The sequence below is a fragment of the Zingiber officinale genome, chromosome 2A, assembly GCF_018446385.1.
Source record: "Zingiber officinale cultivar Zhangliang chromosome 2A, Zo_v1.1, whole genome shotgun sequence".
NCBI classification, from domain to species: domain Eukaryota; kingdom Viridiplantae; phylum Streptophyta; class Magnoliopsida; order Zingiberales; family Zingiberaceae; genus Zingiber; species Zingiber officinale.
In genome coordinates this window covers 95,594,225-95,608,996 of record NC_055988.1, presented here as the reverse complement: position 1 = coordinate 95,608,996, position 14,772 = coordinate 95,594,225, and positions in this window count along the sequence as shown.

The window sequence follows — 14,772 nt, the reverse complement described above, 5'->3', positions numbered from 1 at the left end:
ACTTGCACTGATGACAAGTCACTAAGAAGATGACGAAGCGAGCTCATTCAAAATGAGCATCAAGAGCATCGACGAAGGGGGAACCACTTCAGAAGGAAGTAGCAATACAAGGGGAGCATCGGATAACAAGATTGACAAGATAAGTCAGGTACGATCTCTACCTCCTGACAAGTTATATAAATTTATAAAAATACTGTCTAAAATTCTTGTAAATTAGAAATTTAAAATAAACAATTTAAAAAGGAAAATGTAGAATTAAAAATAACTTTAGCAAAATCTTGTTGATTAGAAGATTTTGACAAGGTAAAAATTGAAAATGAAAAATTAAGGAATCAAATAGAAAAACTTGAAAAGAATTAATTTTAAAGTTCTAGGAACTATCAAGGGCTAAACTGGTATTATATATTTCATAAGGATGAAATCAGAAAGGTAACAAGAAAATATATACCAATTTTTTTTTCTTTAATCCAGTAGATAGAAGTTTATATTGGGTTATAAAATTATGCATAGGTTAAATTTTCATGCATGTTCTAATTTTTATTTGCTTTAATATTTTAGTTATAGCTTAAAATTTTATAACTTTTTTAATAAACTTTTTTGATTATTTTCTATTCAAAATTAATTAAGTCTTAATTTTTCTATGAAAAATAATTTTATTACTTGTCTGTAGAAATATTTTGATCACTGTATTATTTTTTATGAATTTTTGAAAAATATTATATCTCTAAAATTATTTCACATAGTTATTTTTGAATTTTTTGTATGAAATATCATGTTCTCTATAAAAAAAAATTAAATTTTTTTATTGTTTTTAATTTTCTATGAATTTTTTAAATAAAATGCTAATTTTAAATATTAAAAACTCTTAAACGCTTAATTTTTGAAAATGTATTTTTTCTCTGGATATACTTCTTATTTTACCTACTTAGAAAATTTTTCGAACTCAAAATCTATCATTTGAAACATTTTTTAAAAAATATATCTCTCTATATAGAATAATTCATTATTACTTCTTAAAGATTTTTAATTTATTGAAATTTTATTAGTATTTTTGATAAGTATTTTTAACCATTACAAAAATTTCTAGAATTTTTAATGAATAAATCTGATTTTAAAAATTTTTTCTTCTAAAACTGGTTTTTAAATCACAAAAATTTAGTTTTTCAAAAAATAATTCTTAGAATTTTTCTAAGTGTTAGTCACTATTTGTGTAACCCTTTGAATTTTTAACCATATTTTTAATAAGATCAAAGGGAGAGAATATTAAATTAATTCTAAGGGGAGGTATATTTTTTGTAGATTAATTGTCTTAATATTATATATTTATTAATTGCATTGCATGTTTATTAATTATAATGATTTTACTATTATTTTAATATTTTTTACCCTAACTTAACTTGTGTTGATCATATAAGGGGGAGATTATAAATACCTTGTGCTGGTTTTTATGTGATCAACTAAGTAAGTTAGGCTCTGCGTTATTTGATGCCTTGCATCTGAGTGTGCAGAGACTTAGGAATACAAGAAGTCGAGCGGAAGATGCGACGGATGAGAAGGATGGAATGTGAATCGAGTCGACGGGCTCGGTACATCAGAGGGGCGAGAAGCTGTGGAAGAGAATGTCGGTGGAGGGAGAAGGGCGCGCACGACACTTTTGAGGGACGAGAAGTTAGAGCGGAAGCTTACTCAAGGAGAAGGTCGAAATTGGGTTTGGGTGAGCTCAACTCTAGAAGGCTGAAGCATCACCCAAGTGACCAGAGATGAAGCCAGGGACTGGAGAAGGAGTCGGGCAGTCAGACCGGTCCAGGCGCCTGGACCATCCGGGCGCTCGAACCACCCGGGTGCCTAAAGGGCACCTCGTAGCTGTGAATAAAATTTTGGGTCCATGTTAGCACCAATCTAGGTACCCAGACATGGTCCAGGCGCCCTGAGATGAAAAAGTCTATCTTTTTGTCGTTGCGTAGCGTTACGTAGAGATTGAGTTTGCCACACTAGGGGTGCCCGTATAGGGTTCGGGTGCCCAGATCGTGCCCAGGTCTTGGGGTAATAAATATAGCCTTAATCTTCTTCATTTATACAACACTTTCTATGCTTGAAGTTCTCTTTCTGTTTTCATTGGTCTGAGCTATAAACGTCCTGTACGAGGCTTCTTCGCCTCCATCTTTTGTCAAAGAAGGAGTCTTCTAGTTGAGTTACATTTACCTTGGATTAGCAACCTCCCTGGTTGCAAACCAAGTAAATCCTTTCTTTTGTCTCATACTTCTTTTATGTATTTTAGTCTATTTTATTAAAGTGTTTGTCTTAATCAAAGTTGAAAGTTTTGGAAAGGGTATTATTATCTTTTTAGGATAATTCACCGCCCCTCTTACCGGCCACACAAGCCCAACAATCCCCATGGACCCCCCCGAATTTTTAATTACTTTTACTATCTGAATAAGTCCGAGTTCGACATCTTCATCTTCTAGTCCCGAGTGGGTGTGGTGTTTTTTGATAAGATGCCCTTGACTAATAAAGGCTAGAAGTTCCACTACTTCTACATCAGAACGGTCCCTCTTGTGACTTTCCCAACTGGTTAGCAAATGAAATTGCCCAACCCACCTGAGTTGGTCGTGTACCGATGGGAGCCGGTCTAACTTATGGCATCTGCTCAACTATCTAGTCTGAAATTTCATATCCACAAGATGTTGCTCGAGGGTGTGTTGTATATATTTGGATTGAGCCCCATCCAAGTCCAGTAGCCCTATAGTTTCGATGAGAAATTCTAACTCAATTTTTTGTTGGATCTAACTGATTTCCTTTTTCTTTGCAGCCAAAACAATGTGGAAGGCTCTGTTGAGTAGCTCCATGAAATTAGTTGACGAGAAGATGGATGCTCAAGGTGAGGTTGAGATGGAAAGCCACGAGATTATGCCAATCATCCATGACAAGGACCCTACTGGCAGAGAGGAAGCCAGCCGAGTCATGGAGAGTGATGCAACCGTGAACACAGAGGAGTTACCACCCGCCTGACCTTCCTTGTTGTCTGTAGCAGTTCGTTTAGAGTTTGTGATCTCCGGAGAACCTCTAATTCTTCACTAGTGATGCAAGAGACATTGATTGGCCTCTCTAGTCCTATTGGCTACACTTGCGCGACAAATCTTCATCAAAACTCCATACGCCTACCCAGCATCAGAGTGGGGAGATGCTTCTACACCTATCCTTCCAGAAGTTGGAGTCGATCAGACCACTCCTGCATCATCTGAAGGGATGCTCTCACTCTCTGAGATGCCAGTTGGAGAGATTTTCCCTGCACCAATTTCATTTTTGCTGCCCCCTCCAACCGAATCATCTGAACCTCACTCCAAGATAGCCTCTACTCCCAAATCAAAATCAAAATTAAAGATGAAATTCCGTGCTCCAGGGCTGAGCAGACAGTCTAAGCAGATATTAAGGTTTACAAAGGCATTAGCAATAGAATGTTGTATTCCGTTGCTATTTGCGATGGAAAATAACATTTCTATCGCTAATTAGTGATGGAATGTTAAACGTCGTCCTTAATTCCATCGCTATTAGCTATTTTTTAAGTGATTTATATGTAAATATATTTCTTAATTATACATACAATCTTCTATAAGAAAAGTCTTTTACTATAAAATATTATAAAAGTATTTTAAATATAATTCCTAATACAAAGTCATCAGTGGGGACATCTCAGTTAGCAGAGCATTAATAGATTGAAGATTTGAAGGTCGTGTGCTCGATCCACACTCGTCGTAAATCTCTATTTTTTTTTTTTTTTCATTTTTGAGAGACAATCTGACAACGATAGAGCTGAAGAATGAGAAGCCCCGGGCGGTGCATCCCCCCCCCCCCCCCCCCTTCCCTTTTTTGTTGCTCTAGTGAGCCCTATAGTTTGATCACTTTTGATTCTTTCGAGCATTTAGCTTATCTTCTTTTTACTCACTCCAAGATAACCTCTACTCCCAAATCAAAATGATAGACACCATCCTTAATTTTGTCGCTATTAGTTATTTTTTTTTAGTGAATTATATGTGAATATGTTTCTTAATTATACATACAATCTTCTAAAAGAAAAGTCATTTATTGAAAATTGTTATAAAAGTATTTAAAATATAATTCATAATAAAAAGTCATCAGTGGGGAGAGCTCAGTTGGGAAAGTGTTAGACTGAAGATCAGAAGATCACCTGTTCAATCCACGCTCACCACAAATCTCAAAATTTTTCCATTTTTAGCGACTATTTGGCGATGATAAAGCTGAAGAACGAGCTAGAAGCCCTCGGTGGTGCTTTTATTTTCCTTTTTTGTTGCTCTAGTGAGCCCCCTAGTTCGATCACTTTTTGATTCTTTTGAGCTGTTAGCTTGTCTTCTTTTTACTCACTCCAAGATAACCTCTACTCCCAAATCAAAATCGAAGATGAAATTCAGCGCTCCGGGGCTGAGTGGACAGTCTAAGCTGATATTAAGGTTTACATAGGCATTAGTGACAGAATTTGTATTCCATTGCTATTTGCGATGGAAGATAACATTTCTATCACTTATTAGTGATGGAATGTTAAATGCCATCATTAATTCTGTCACTATTAACTGTTTTTTAGTAATTTATATGTGAATATGTTTCTTAATTATACATACAATCTTCTAAAAGAAAGGTCCTTTACTGGAAACTATTATAAAAGTATTTAAAATATAATTCCTAATACAAAGTCATCAAAGGGGATAGATCAGTTGGGAGAGTGTCAGACGGATAGGGCAAGAAGCGGTGGCGGCAGTACATCTTCTACTCCGGTGGCAGTATATCAGCTCCTTCACATTCCACTAGCGAGCTTTAGAGGGTTCCTTAGCTTATAGAGCAAGGAGTTCCTTAAGAAGTTTTGGCAGCCTCTTCCATCCACCGGAGATAGCTCACATTGTTGTCTAGACTCTAACTTCATTCGATTTGACCAAGCACTCTGTGGTTTGAGAGGGCATAAGCACAGATAGACGGGGGATCAGATAACACACCTTCACCTCTTCTATTTAACTTCCATCCGAGGGGGTTCTTCGGTGGAAAATTCGTATCATCGTTGTCGAAGCGTGTAGCAGATCGACAGTGTGCTACTGTTCACTAGAGTCAGGGGTTCTTTATTCGGGCCCTTGTGTGACGGCAAGGGTAGTCCTTGGTATTGAAAGTTGATGTGTGGATTTTGGTTTGATTAATTTAGTTTAATTCATGTTGATGTTTATTAATTGTGGTTGAATGCTTGTATTGAACTTGACTTCGCATGTTTGAATTGCATGTACCATACTTAAATAGTTTCATGCACACAACAGGTTTGATGAATTATTTCAACCACTAGTTAAGCTTAATTTGATGCATTTTAGTTTGTTTAATTCTTTCTTTATCTTGTTCTTCCAATTTCTTTAAGGTCTAGTTTTGATTGAATGCAATTAGGATAGATTAACTTAGGTTTCATTACATGCTCTAGGTTTCATTCTTTGCTTGGTTCCGTTGATGCTTTACTTCATGTTGCTTTTTATTCTAGTGCAATTGTAATTATGGTTAGGTTAGCTTTCCTTTAATTGCATTATTTTTCATTTAATACTTTATAATTTCATTGCTTAGTTTAATTGTGTTGATGGTGAAACCAATAGTATAGAGTGACAATGCATTGTGAATTAATTGTTGGCACTTAGTTAGATTTCATTCAAGCATTAGATTAGTTTCCTACTTGTTTTGCTATTTTAATTGTTAGATTTAGAATCAAAATCTAAAACCCACATTTCCATATTAAAAACCCTAAAAATATGGATAACAACAATCCTAGATTACCATCCTATAATTACATTCGTTGAGAGACGACCTGAGTCATTTCTATACTGTATTAGTATAGTTATAGGGGTTTAGTACTTAAATTGTTTGATATCATTTCACGACAAAAATGATTTTATCAAGAGCATCAGACTGAAGATCTGAAGGTCGTGTGTTTGATCCTTGCTCATTGCAAATCTCTATTTTTTCATTTTCGAGCAACAATTTGATGAGGATAGAGCTAAAGAACGAGAACCCCTCGTCGGTGCTTTTTTTCCTTATTCTTTGCTTTGGTGAGCCCCCTAGTTTGATAACATTTTGATTCTTTCAAGCTTTTAACTTGTCTTCTTTTTATTCACTACAACATAACCTCTACTCCCAAATCAAAATTGAATACAAAATTTAGCGCTCCGGGCTGAGCGAATAGTCTAAGTGGATATTAAGGTTTACAAAGGCATTAGCGACAAAATGTTGCATTCTGTTGCTATTTGCGATAGAAGATAATATTTTTATTGCTAATTAGCGATGGAATGTTAAATGTCATCGTTAATTTCATCGCTATTAGTTGTTTATTTTATTGATTTATATGTGAATATGTTTCTTAGTTACACATAAATTTTTTTAAAAGAAAAGTCTTTTACTGAAAACTGTTATAAAAGTATATAATTTCTAATAAAAATTCATCAGTGGGGATAGTTTAGTTGGGAGAGTGTTAGATTGAAGATCTGAAGGTTGTGTGTTCAATCCACATTCATCATAAATCTTTGTATTTTTTCCATTTTCGAGCGACAGTCTGGCGACGATAGAGCTGAAGAACGAGAAGCCGTCAACGATGCTTTTTTTTTCGTGCTGCTCTGGTGATCCCGCGAGTTCGATCACTTTTTGATTCTTTTAAGCTTTTATCTTGTCTTCTTTTTGCTCACTCCAAGATAACCTCTTTATTGGATATAAGTGATGTCAATGGAGAAGAGGTGGAAGGAGAAAGAGACTCTATTATGAATGAGACTTTAGTCCCACATTGGAAGTTTCTAGGCATATTGGTTGGTTTATATTGATTCACATGCATTGATGATATGAACTAACACATGAGGAGAGGCTCTCTCTCTCTTACATGTGGGTATATAGGGGGTTGCAAATCCAGAGTTCGAATTTCATGTGTCGAATGTTGAACCTGTAAATCTTTTTGCTGAATGTGTAACAGATGCATTAAAGTAAGATTAATGCAAAATCAAAACAGTCTAGTGAAACGTTGGTGTTTCACATCTCGGCAAGTAATGATCATTAATCGATCATTAACGTTGTCGTTGATCTGATGGCAAAAGGCGAATACGCTACCCCCCGCGCCCTCGCCAGCCCGTCCTAGGGTCAACACAGAGGAGGTAAATAACGGGCGGCTACTAGCCTTTGAAATAGTGACTGGCACATAAGGGAGGCATTTACCTCAGCTATGCCGAGATTCGAACCCTAGACCTCATGATGGCAACACCTCATGCGCTAGCCACTAGACCATCATGAGGGGATCATTGTCATTGATTTGAGCTCCTATATAAGGAGACTGCGATCATAGATAAAGTGACACACATAGAAAAGTAGCACAAGCTCTCCACCTACGTTCCCTCTTCCTCTATTATACAAACTCTTGCTCGGCAGAGTGCCCATGATAGTAGTCGAGTACCACTCAATTCACCGTGACCACTAGTGCTTGGTGTGCGCCGCAGTTAACCGTTGTATCATGGGAAATAGACAACCCAAGAAAACCTCGAAGCATAGCCAAAGGTGGGGCAAATCTGTTTCAAGGAAACTACAACTCCTACAGGCCTCGGTCCAATCGCCCGTTCAGATTCTTCGACTGCTCGATTTCTCAGCTCACTCAGCTACCCAACTCGCCTGCTTGGATGCTCGGCTTCTCCGCCAAACTGGCTACTTGGCTGGTTCACTCTACTACCCAGCTGGTCACATGCTCGCTCAGCCTCTACGCCTGCTTGGCTGCTGCCCGGTCGACCTCTCTGTCCGCCCAGCTGACCTCTCTGTCCTCCCAACCGGCCGCTCTGCCCGCTTGATCGCACTGCTCAGTTGACCTCTCTGATCGGATGGCCGCTCTGCCCGATCGAACTCTGTGCTCTATCTGTGACTCAATCGCATTGCTCACTCGACCGATTGGCTCCACTCTCGCTCGACCTTATTGGGTTGGACGCTCACCCGCATGACCTTACTGCCCGACCAGTGTCTTTGCTGCCTTACTTGGCCAAGCATTCAGCTGCTCTGCTGGCTGAGCCACTCTGCAGTCCGTACTTGGTAGAAACAAATCCATGCTGGCAGCCTGAGATTATCAGCTCGGGTCATCTCGCCAGATAAATAAATTTAATTCAGTGTAATTTAAATTCAGCTAATACCCCGTAAATCTCCGACAATATATTGTTTTATCCAACACTCTACTCCTAAATCAAAATCAAAGATGGAATTCGACACTCTAAGGCTGTGTGGATAGTTTAAGCAGATATTAAGGGTTACAAAGGCATTAGCGATAGAATGTTGCATTTCGTTGCTATTTGCGATGGAAGATAATATTTCTATCGCTAATTAGCGATGGAATGTTAAACGTCGTCATTAATTCCGTCGCTATTAGCTGTTTTTTTAGTGATTTATATGTGAATATGTTTCTTAATTATACATACAATCTTCTAAGAGAAAAGTCCTTTACTGGAAACTATTATAAAAGTATTTAAAATATAATTCCTAATACAAATTCATCAGTGGGGATAGCTCAGTTGATAGAGCATTAGACGGACAGGGCTAGAAGCTGCGATGACAGTACATCTTCTACTCTAGTGGCTATATATCAGCTCCTTCACATTCCACCAGCGAGGTTTAGAGGGTTCCTTACCTGAGTGGTTGCAAAGGGAAGGAGTTCCTTAAGAAGTTTCATTGTCTGGTGAGCCTCCTAGTTCGATAACTTTTTGATTCTTTCAATACTTTAACTTATCTTCTTTTAATTCAGTACAACATAACCTCTACTCCCAAATCAAAATCGAAGACGAAATTCGGTGCTCTGGGGCTGAGTGGAAAGTCTAAGCGGATATTAAGGTTTACAAAGGCATTAGTGACAAAATGTTGTATTTCGTTGCTATTTGCGATGGAAGATAACATTTCTATCACTAATTAGTGATGGAATTTTAAACGCCGTTGTTAATTTCATCGCTATTAGCTTTTTATTTAGTGATTTATAAGTGAATATGTTTCTTAATTATACATAAAAGTTTTTAAAAGAAAAGCCTTTTATTGAAATTATTATAAAAGTATATAATTTCTAATATAAAGTTATTAGCGGGGATAGCTCAGTTCGGAAAGTGTCAGACTGAAGATCTGAAAGTCATGTGCTCGATCCACGCTCACCGTAAATCTTTGTATTTTTCTCATTTTCGAGCGACGGACTGACAACGATAGAGCTGAAGAACAAGAATCCCTTGGCAATGCTTTTTTTTTTTTCCCTTTTTCACTGCTCTGGTGAGCCCCCTAGTTCGATCACTTTCTAATTCTTTCGAGCATTTAGCTTGTCTTCATTTTACTCACTCCAAGATAGCCTCTACTCCCAAATCAAAATCGAAGATGAAATTCAGTGCTACAGGGCTGAGTGGGTAGTCTAAGCGGATATTAAGGGTTACAAAGGCATTAGCGGCAGAATGTTGTATTCCGTTACAATTTGCGATGGAAGATAACATTTGTATTGCTAATTAGCGATGAAATGTTAAACACTATCATTAATTTCGTCTCTATTAGCTATTTTTTAGTGATTTATATTTGAATATGTTTCTTAATTATACATACAATCTTCTAAAAGAAAAGTCCTTTACTGGAAACTATTATAAAAGTATTTAAAGTATAATTCCTAATACATGTCATCAGTGGGGATAGATCAATTGAGAGAGCGTCAGACGAACATGGATAGAAGCTACATCAACAGTACATCTTCAACTCAGGTGGAACTATATCAGCTCCTTCACATTCCACCGATGAGCTTTAGAGGGTTCCTTACCTGAGTGGTTGCAAAGGCTAGGAGTTTCTTAAGAAGTTTCGGCAGCCTCTTCCATCCATCGGAGATAGCTCATATTGTTGTCTAGACTCTAACTTCATCCGATTTGGCCAAGCACTCTATGGTTCGAGAGGGAAAAAGCACAAATCGACGGAGGATCAGACAGCACACCTCCACCTCTTTCGATCAACTTCCATCCAAGGGGGTTCTTCGGTGGAAGATTTGTATCATCGTTGTCGAAGCGTGCAACAAATCGACATTGTGCTACTATTCACCGAAGTCAGAAGATCTTTCTTCGGGCCCTTGTGTGATAGCAAGGATAGTCCTTGGTATTGAAAGTTGATTTGTTGATTATGGTTTGGTTAACTTAGTTTAATTTATGGTGATGTTTATTAATTATGGTTGAATGCTTGTATTGAATTTGACTTCACATGTTTGAATTTCACGTACAATGCTTAAATAGGTTCATACACACAATGTGTTTGATGAATTGTTTCAACCACTAGTTAAGATTAATTTGATGCATTTTAGTTTGTTTAATTCATGCTTTGTGTTGTTCTTCCAATTTTGTTAAGGTCTAGTTTTGATTGAATGCAATTAGGATAGATTAGCTTAAGTTTCATTACATGCTCTAGGTTTCATTCTATGCTTAGTTTCATTGATATTTTGCTTTATGTTGCTTTTTATTCTAGTGCAATTGTAATTATGGTTAGGTTAACTTTCATTTACTTGCATTATTTTTTATTTAATACTTTGCAATTTCATTGCTTAGTTTAATTGTGTTGATAGTGAAACCAATAGTGTAGAGTGACAATGCGTTGTGGTTTAATTGTTGACACTTAATTAGATTTCATTTCAGCATTAGATTAGTTTCCTACTTGTTTTGCTATTTTAATTGTTAGCTTTAGAATCAAAATCCAAAACCCACATTTCCATATTAAAAATCCCAAAAATATGAATAAGAAACAATCCTAAATTACCATCCTATTGTTGCATTCGTTGGGAGACGACCTGAGTCATTTCTATTATGCATTAGTGTAGTTAGAGGGGTTCAGTACTTAAATTCTTTGATATCATTTCACGACAAAAATAATCTAATCAAGAGTGTCAGACTGAAAATCTGAAAGTCGCGTGTTTGATCCACACTCACTGCAAATCTCTATTTTTTTTTCATTTTCAAGCAACGATTTGACGAGGATAGAGCTAAAGAATGAGATTCCCTTGATGGTGCTTTTTTTTCCTTATTCGTTGCTCTGGTGAGCCCCCTAGTTCGATAAGTTTTTGATTCTTTCGAGCTTTTAACTTGTCTTCTTTGTTTTTTTTTTTCAGTACAACATAACCTCTACTCCCAAATCAAAATTGAAGACGAAATTCAGTGCTTTGGGGTTAAGAAAATATTAAGGTTTACAAAGGCATTAGCGACAAAATGTTGTATTCCATTGCTATTTGCGATGGAAGATAACATTTCTATTGCTAATTAGCGATGGAATGTTAAATGTTGTCATTAATTTTATCTCTATTAGTTGTTTCTTTTAGTGATTTATATGAGAATATGTTTCTCAATTATAAATAAAATCTTTTAAAAGAAAAGTCTTTAACTGGAAACTGTTATAAATGTATATAATTTCTAGTAAAAAGTTATTAGTGGGGATAGCTCAATTGGGAGAGCGTTAGATTGAAGATTTGAAGGTTGAGTGTTTGATCCATGCTCATTCTAAATCTTTGTTTTTTTTTCATTTTCGAGCAACGGTCTGACGATAGAGCTGAAGAATGAGAAGTCTTCAGTGATGCTTTTTTTTTTTTTTTCCTTTTTCGCTTCTATGGTGAGCCCCTAGTTCAATCACTTTTTTATTTTTTCAGCCTTTTAGCTTGTCTTCATTTTACTCACTCCAAGATAACCTCTACTCCCAAATCAAAATCGAAGATGAAATTTGATGCTCCGTGGCTGAGCAGATAGTCTAAGCAGATATTAAGGGTTACAAAGGCATAAGAGAAAGAATGTTGTATTCCGTTGCTATTTGTGATAGAAGATAACATTTCTATCGCTAATTAGCAATGAAAAGTTAAATGCTATCATTAATTCCGTCGCTATTGGCTATTTTTTTAGCGATTTATATTTGAATATGTTTCTTAATCATACATACAATCTTCTAAGAGAAAAGTCCTTTACTAGAAACTGTTATAAAAGTATTTAAAATATAATTCCTAATAAAAAGTCATCAATGGGGATAGCTTAGTTGAGAGAGCATCAGACGGACACGGCTAGAAGCTGCGGCAGTAGTACATCTTCTACTCCAGTGGTAGTATATCAGCTCCTTCACATTCCACCAGCGAGCTTTAGAGGGTTCCTTACCTAAGTGGTTGCAAAGGTAAGGAGTTCCTTAAGAAGTTTCGGCAGCTTCTTCCATCCATCGGAGATAGCTCACATTGTTGTCTAAACTCTTGACTTCATTCAATTTGGCCAAGTTCTCTGTGGTTTAAGAGGGCAGAAGCACAGATCGATGGGGGATCAGACAGCACACCTCCACCTCTTCTGTTCAACTTCAATCCAAGGGGGTTTTTCGGTGGAAGATTTGTATCATCATTGTCGAAGCGTGCAGCAGATCGACAGTGTGCTACTGTTCACCGGAGTCAGGGGTTCTTTCTTCGAGCCCTTGTGGGACGACAAGGATAGTCCTTGGTATTGAAAGTTGACGTGTGGATTGTAGTTTGGTTAACTTAGTTTAATTCATGTTGATGTTTATTAATTGTGGTTGAATGCTTGTATTGAACTTGGCTTCCCATGTTTGAATTGAACGTACCATGATTAGATAGTTTCATACACTCAACTTGTTTGATGAATTGTTTCAACCACTAGTTAAGATTAATTTGATGCATTTTAGTTTCTTTAATTCTTGCTTTATATTGTTCTTCCAATTTCTTTAAGGTCTAGTTTTGATTGAATGCAATTAGGATAGATTAGCTTAGATTTCATTACATGCTTTAGGTTTTGCTCTATGCTTAGTTTCGTTGATGTTTTACTTCATGTTGCTTTTTATTCTAGTGCAATTGTAATTATGGTTAGGTTAGCTTTCCTTTACTTGCATTTTTTTTTCATTTAATACTTTGAAATTTCATTCCTTAGTTTAATTGTGTTGATGGTGAAACCAAAAGTGTAGATTGACAATGCATTATGGATTAATTGTTGGCACTTAGATTTCATTCAAGCATTGATTAGTTTCCTACTTGCTTTGCTCTTTTAATTGTTAGGTTTAGAATCAAAATCTAAAATCCACATTTTCATATTAAAAATCCAAAAATATGAATAACAAACAATCCTAGATTACCATCCAATCGTTGCATTCATTGGGACTGCATTAGTGTAGTTATAGGGGTTCAGTATTTAAATTCTTTGATATCGTTTCATGACAAAAATGATTTTATCAAAAGCGTCAGACTGAATATCTGAAGGTCGCATGTTTGATCCACGCTCACTATAAATCTCTATTTTTTTTTCATTTTCTAGCAATGATTTGACGAGGATAGAGCTAAAGAACGAGAATCCCTCGACGGTGTTTTTTTTTCCTTATTCATTGCTCTGGTGAGCCCCCTAGTTTGATAACATTTTGATTCTTTCAACCTTTTAACCTGTCTTCTTTTTATTCACTACAACATAACCTCTACTCCCAAATCAAAATCGAAGATGAAATTCAGCACTCTAGGCTGAGCAAATAGTCTAAGTGGATATTAAGGTTTAGAAGGCATTAGCGACAAAATGTTGTATTCTGTTGCTATTTTCATTGGAAGATAATATTTCTATGGCTAATTAGCGATGGAATGTTAAACGTCGTCATTAATTTCATCGCTATTAATTGTTTATTTTAGTGATTTATATGTGAATATGTATCATAATTATACATAAATTTTTTTTAAAAGAAAAGTCTTTTACTGAAAATTGTTATAAAAGTATATAATTTCTAATATAAATTCATTAGCGGGGATAGCTTAGTTGGGAGAGTGTTAGATTGAAGATTTGAAGGTCGTGTGTTCAATCCACACTTACCGCAAATCTTTGATTTGTTTTCCATTTTCGAGCGATGATCTGATGATGATAGAGCTGAAGTACGAGAAGCCCTTGATGATATTTTTTTCCCCTTTTTTGTTGCTCAGGTGAGCCCACTAGTTTGATCACTTTTTCATTCTTTCGAGCTTTTAGCTTGTCTTCTTTTTACTCACTCCAAGATAATCTCTACTCCCAAATCAAAACCAAAGATGAAATTCGGTGCTATAGGGCTGAGTGAACCGTCTAAGCAAATATTATTGGTTACAAAGGCATTAGCGACATAATTTTGTATTCTGTTGCTATTTGTGATGGATGATAACATTTCTATTGCTAATTAGCGATGGAATGTTAAACGTTGTCTTTAATTCCATCGCTATTAGCTGTTTTTTTAGTGATTTATATGTGAATATGTTTCTTAATTATACATACAATCTTCTAAATGAAAAGTCTTTTACTGGAAATTGTTATAAAAGTATTTAAAATATAATTCCTAGTAGAAAGCGATCCGTGGGGATTGTTCATTATAGAGACCATCAGTCGGATAGGCAAGAAGCGGCGACAGTACATTTTCTACTTCGATGGTAGTATATCAGCTCCTTCGCATTCCACCAGCAAGCTGTAGAGGGTTCCTTACTTGAGTGGTTGTTCCTTAAGATGTTTTGGTGGCCTCTTCCATCAACCGGAGAAATCTCACATTGTTGTCTAGACTCTCACTTCATCCGATTTGGCTAAGCACTATGTGGTTCGAGAGGGCAGAAGCACATATCGACGGAGGATCAGATAACACACCTCCACCTCTTCCGTTCAACTTCCATCCGAGGGGGTTCTTCGGTGTAAGATTCGTATCATCTTTGCTGAAGCATGCAGCAGATCGGCAGTGTGCTACTGTTTATCGGAGTCAGGGGTTCTT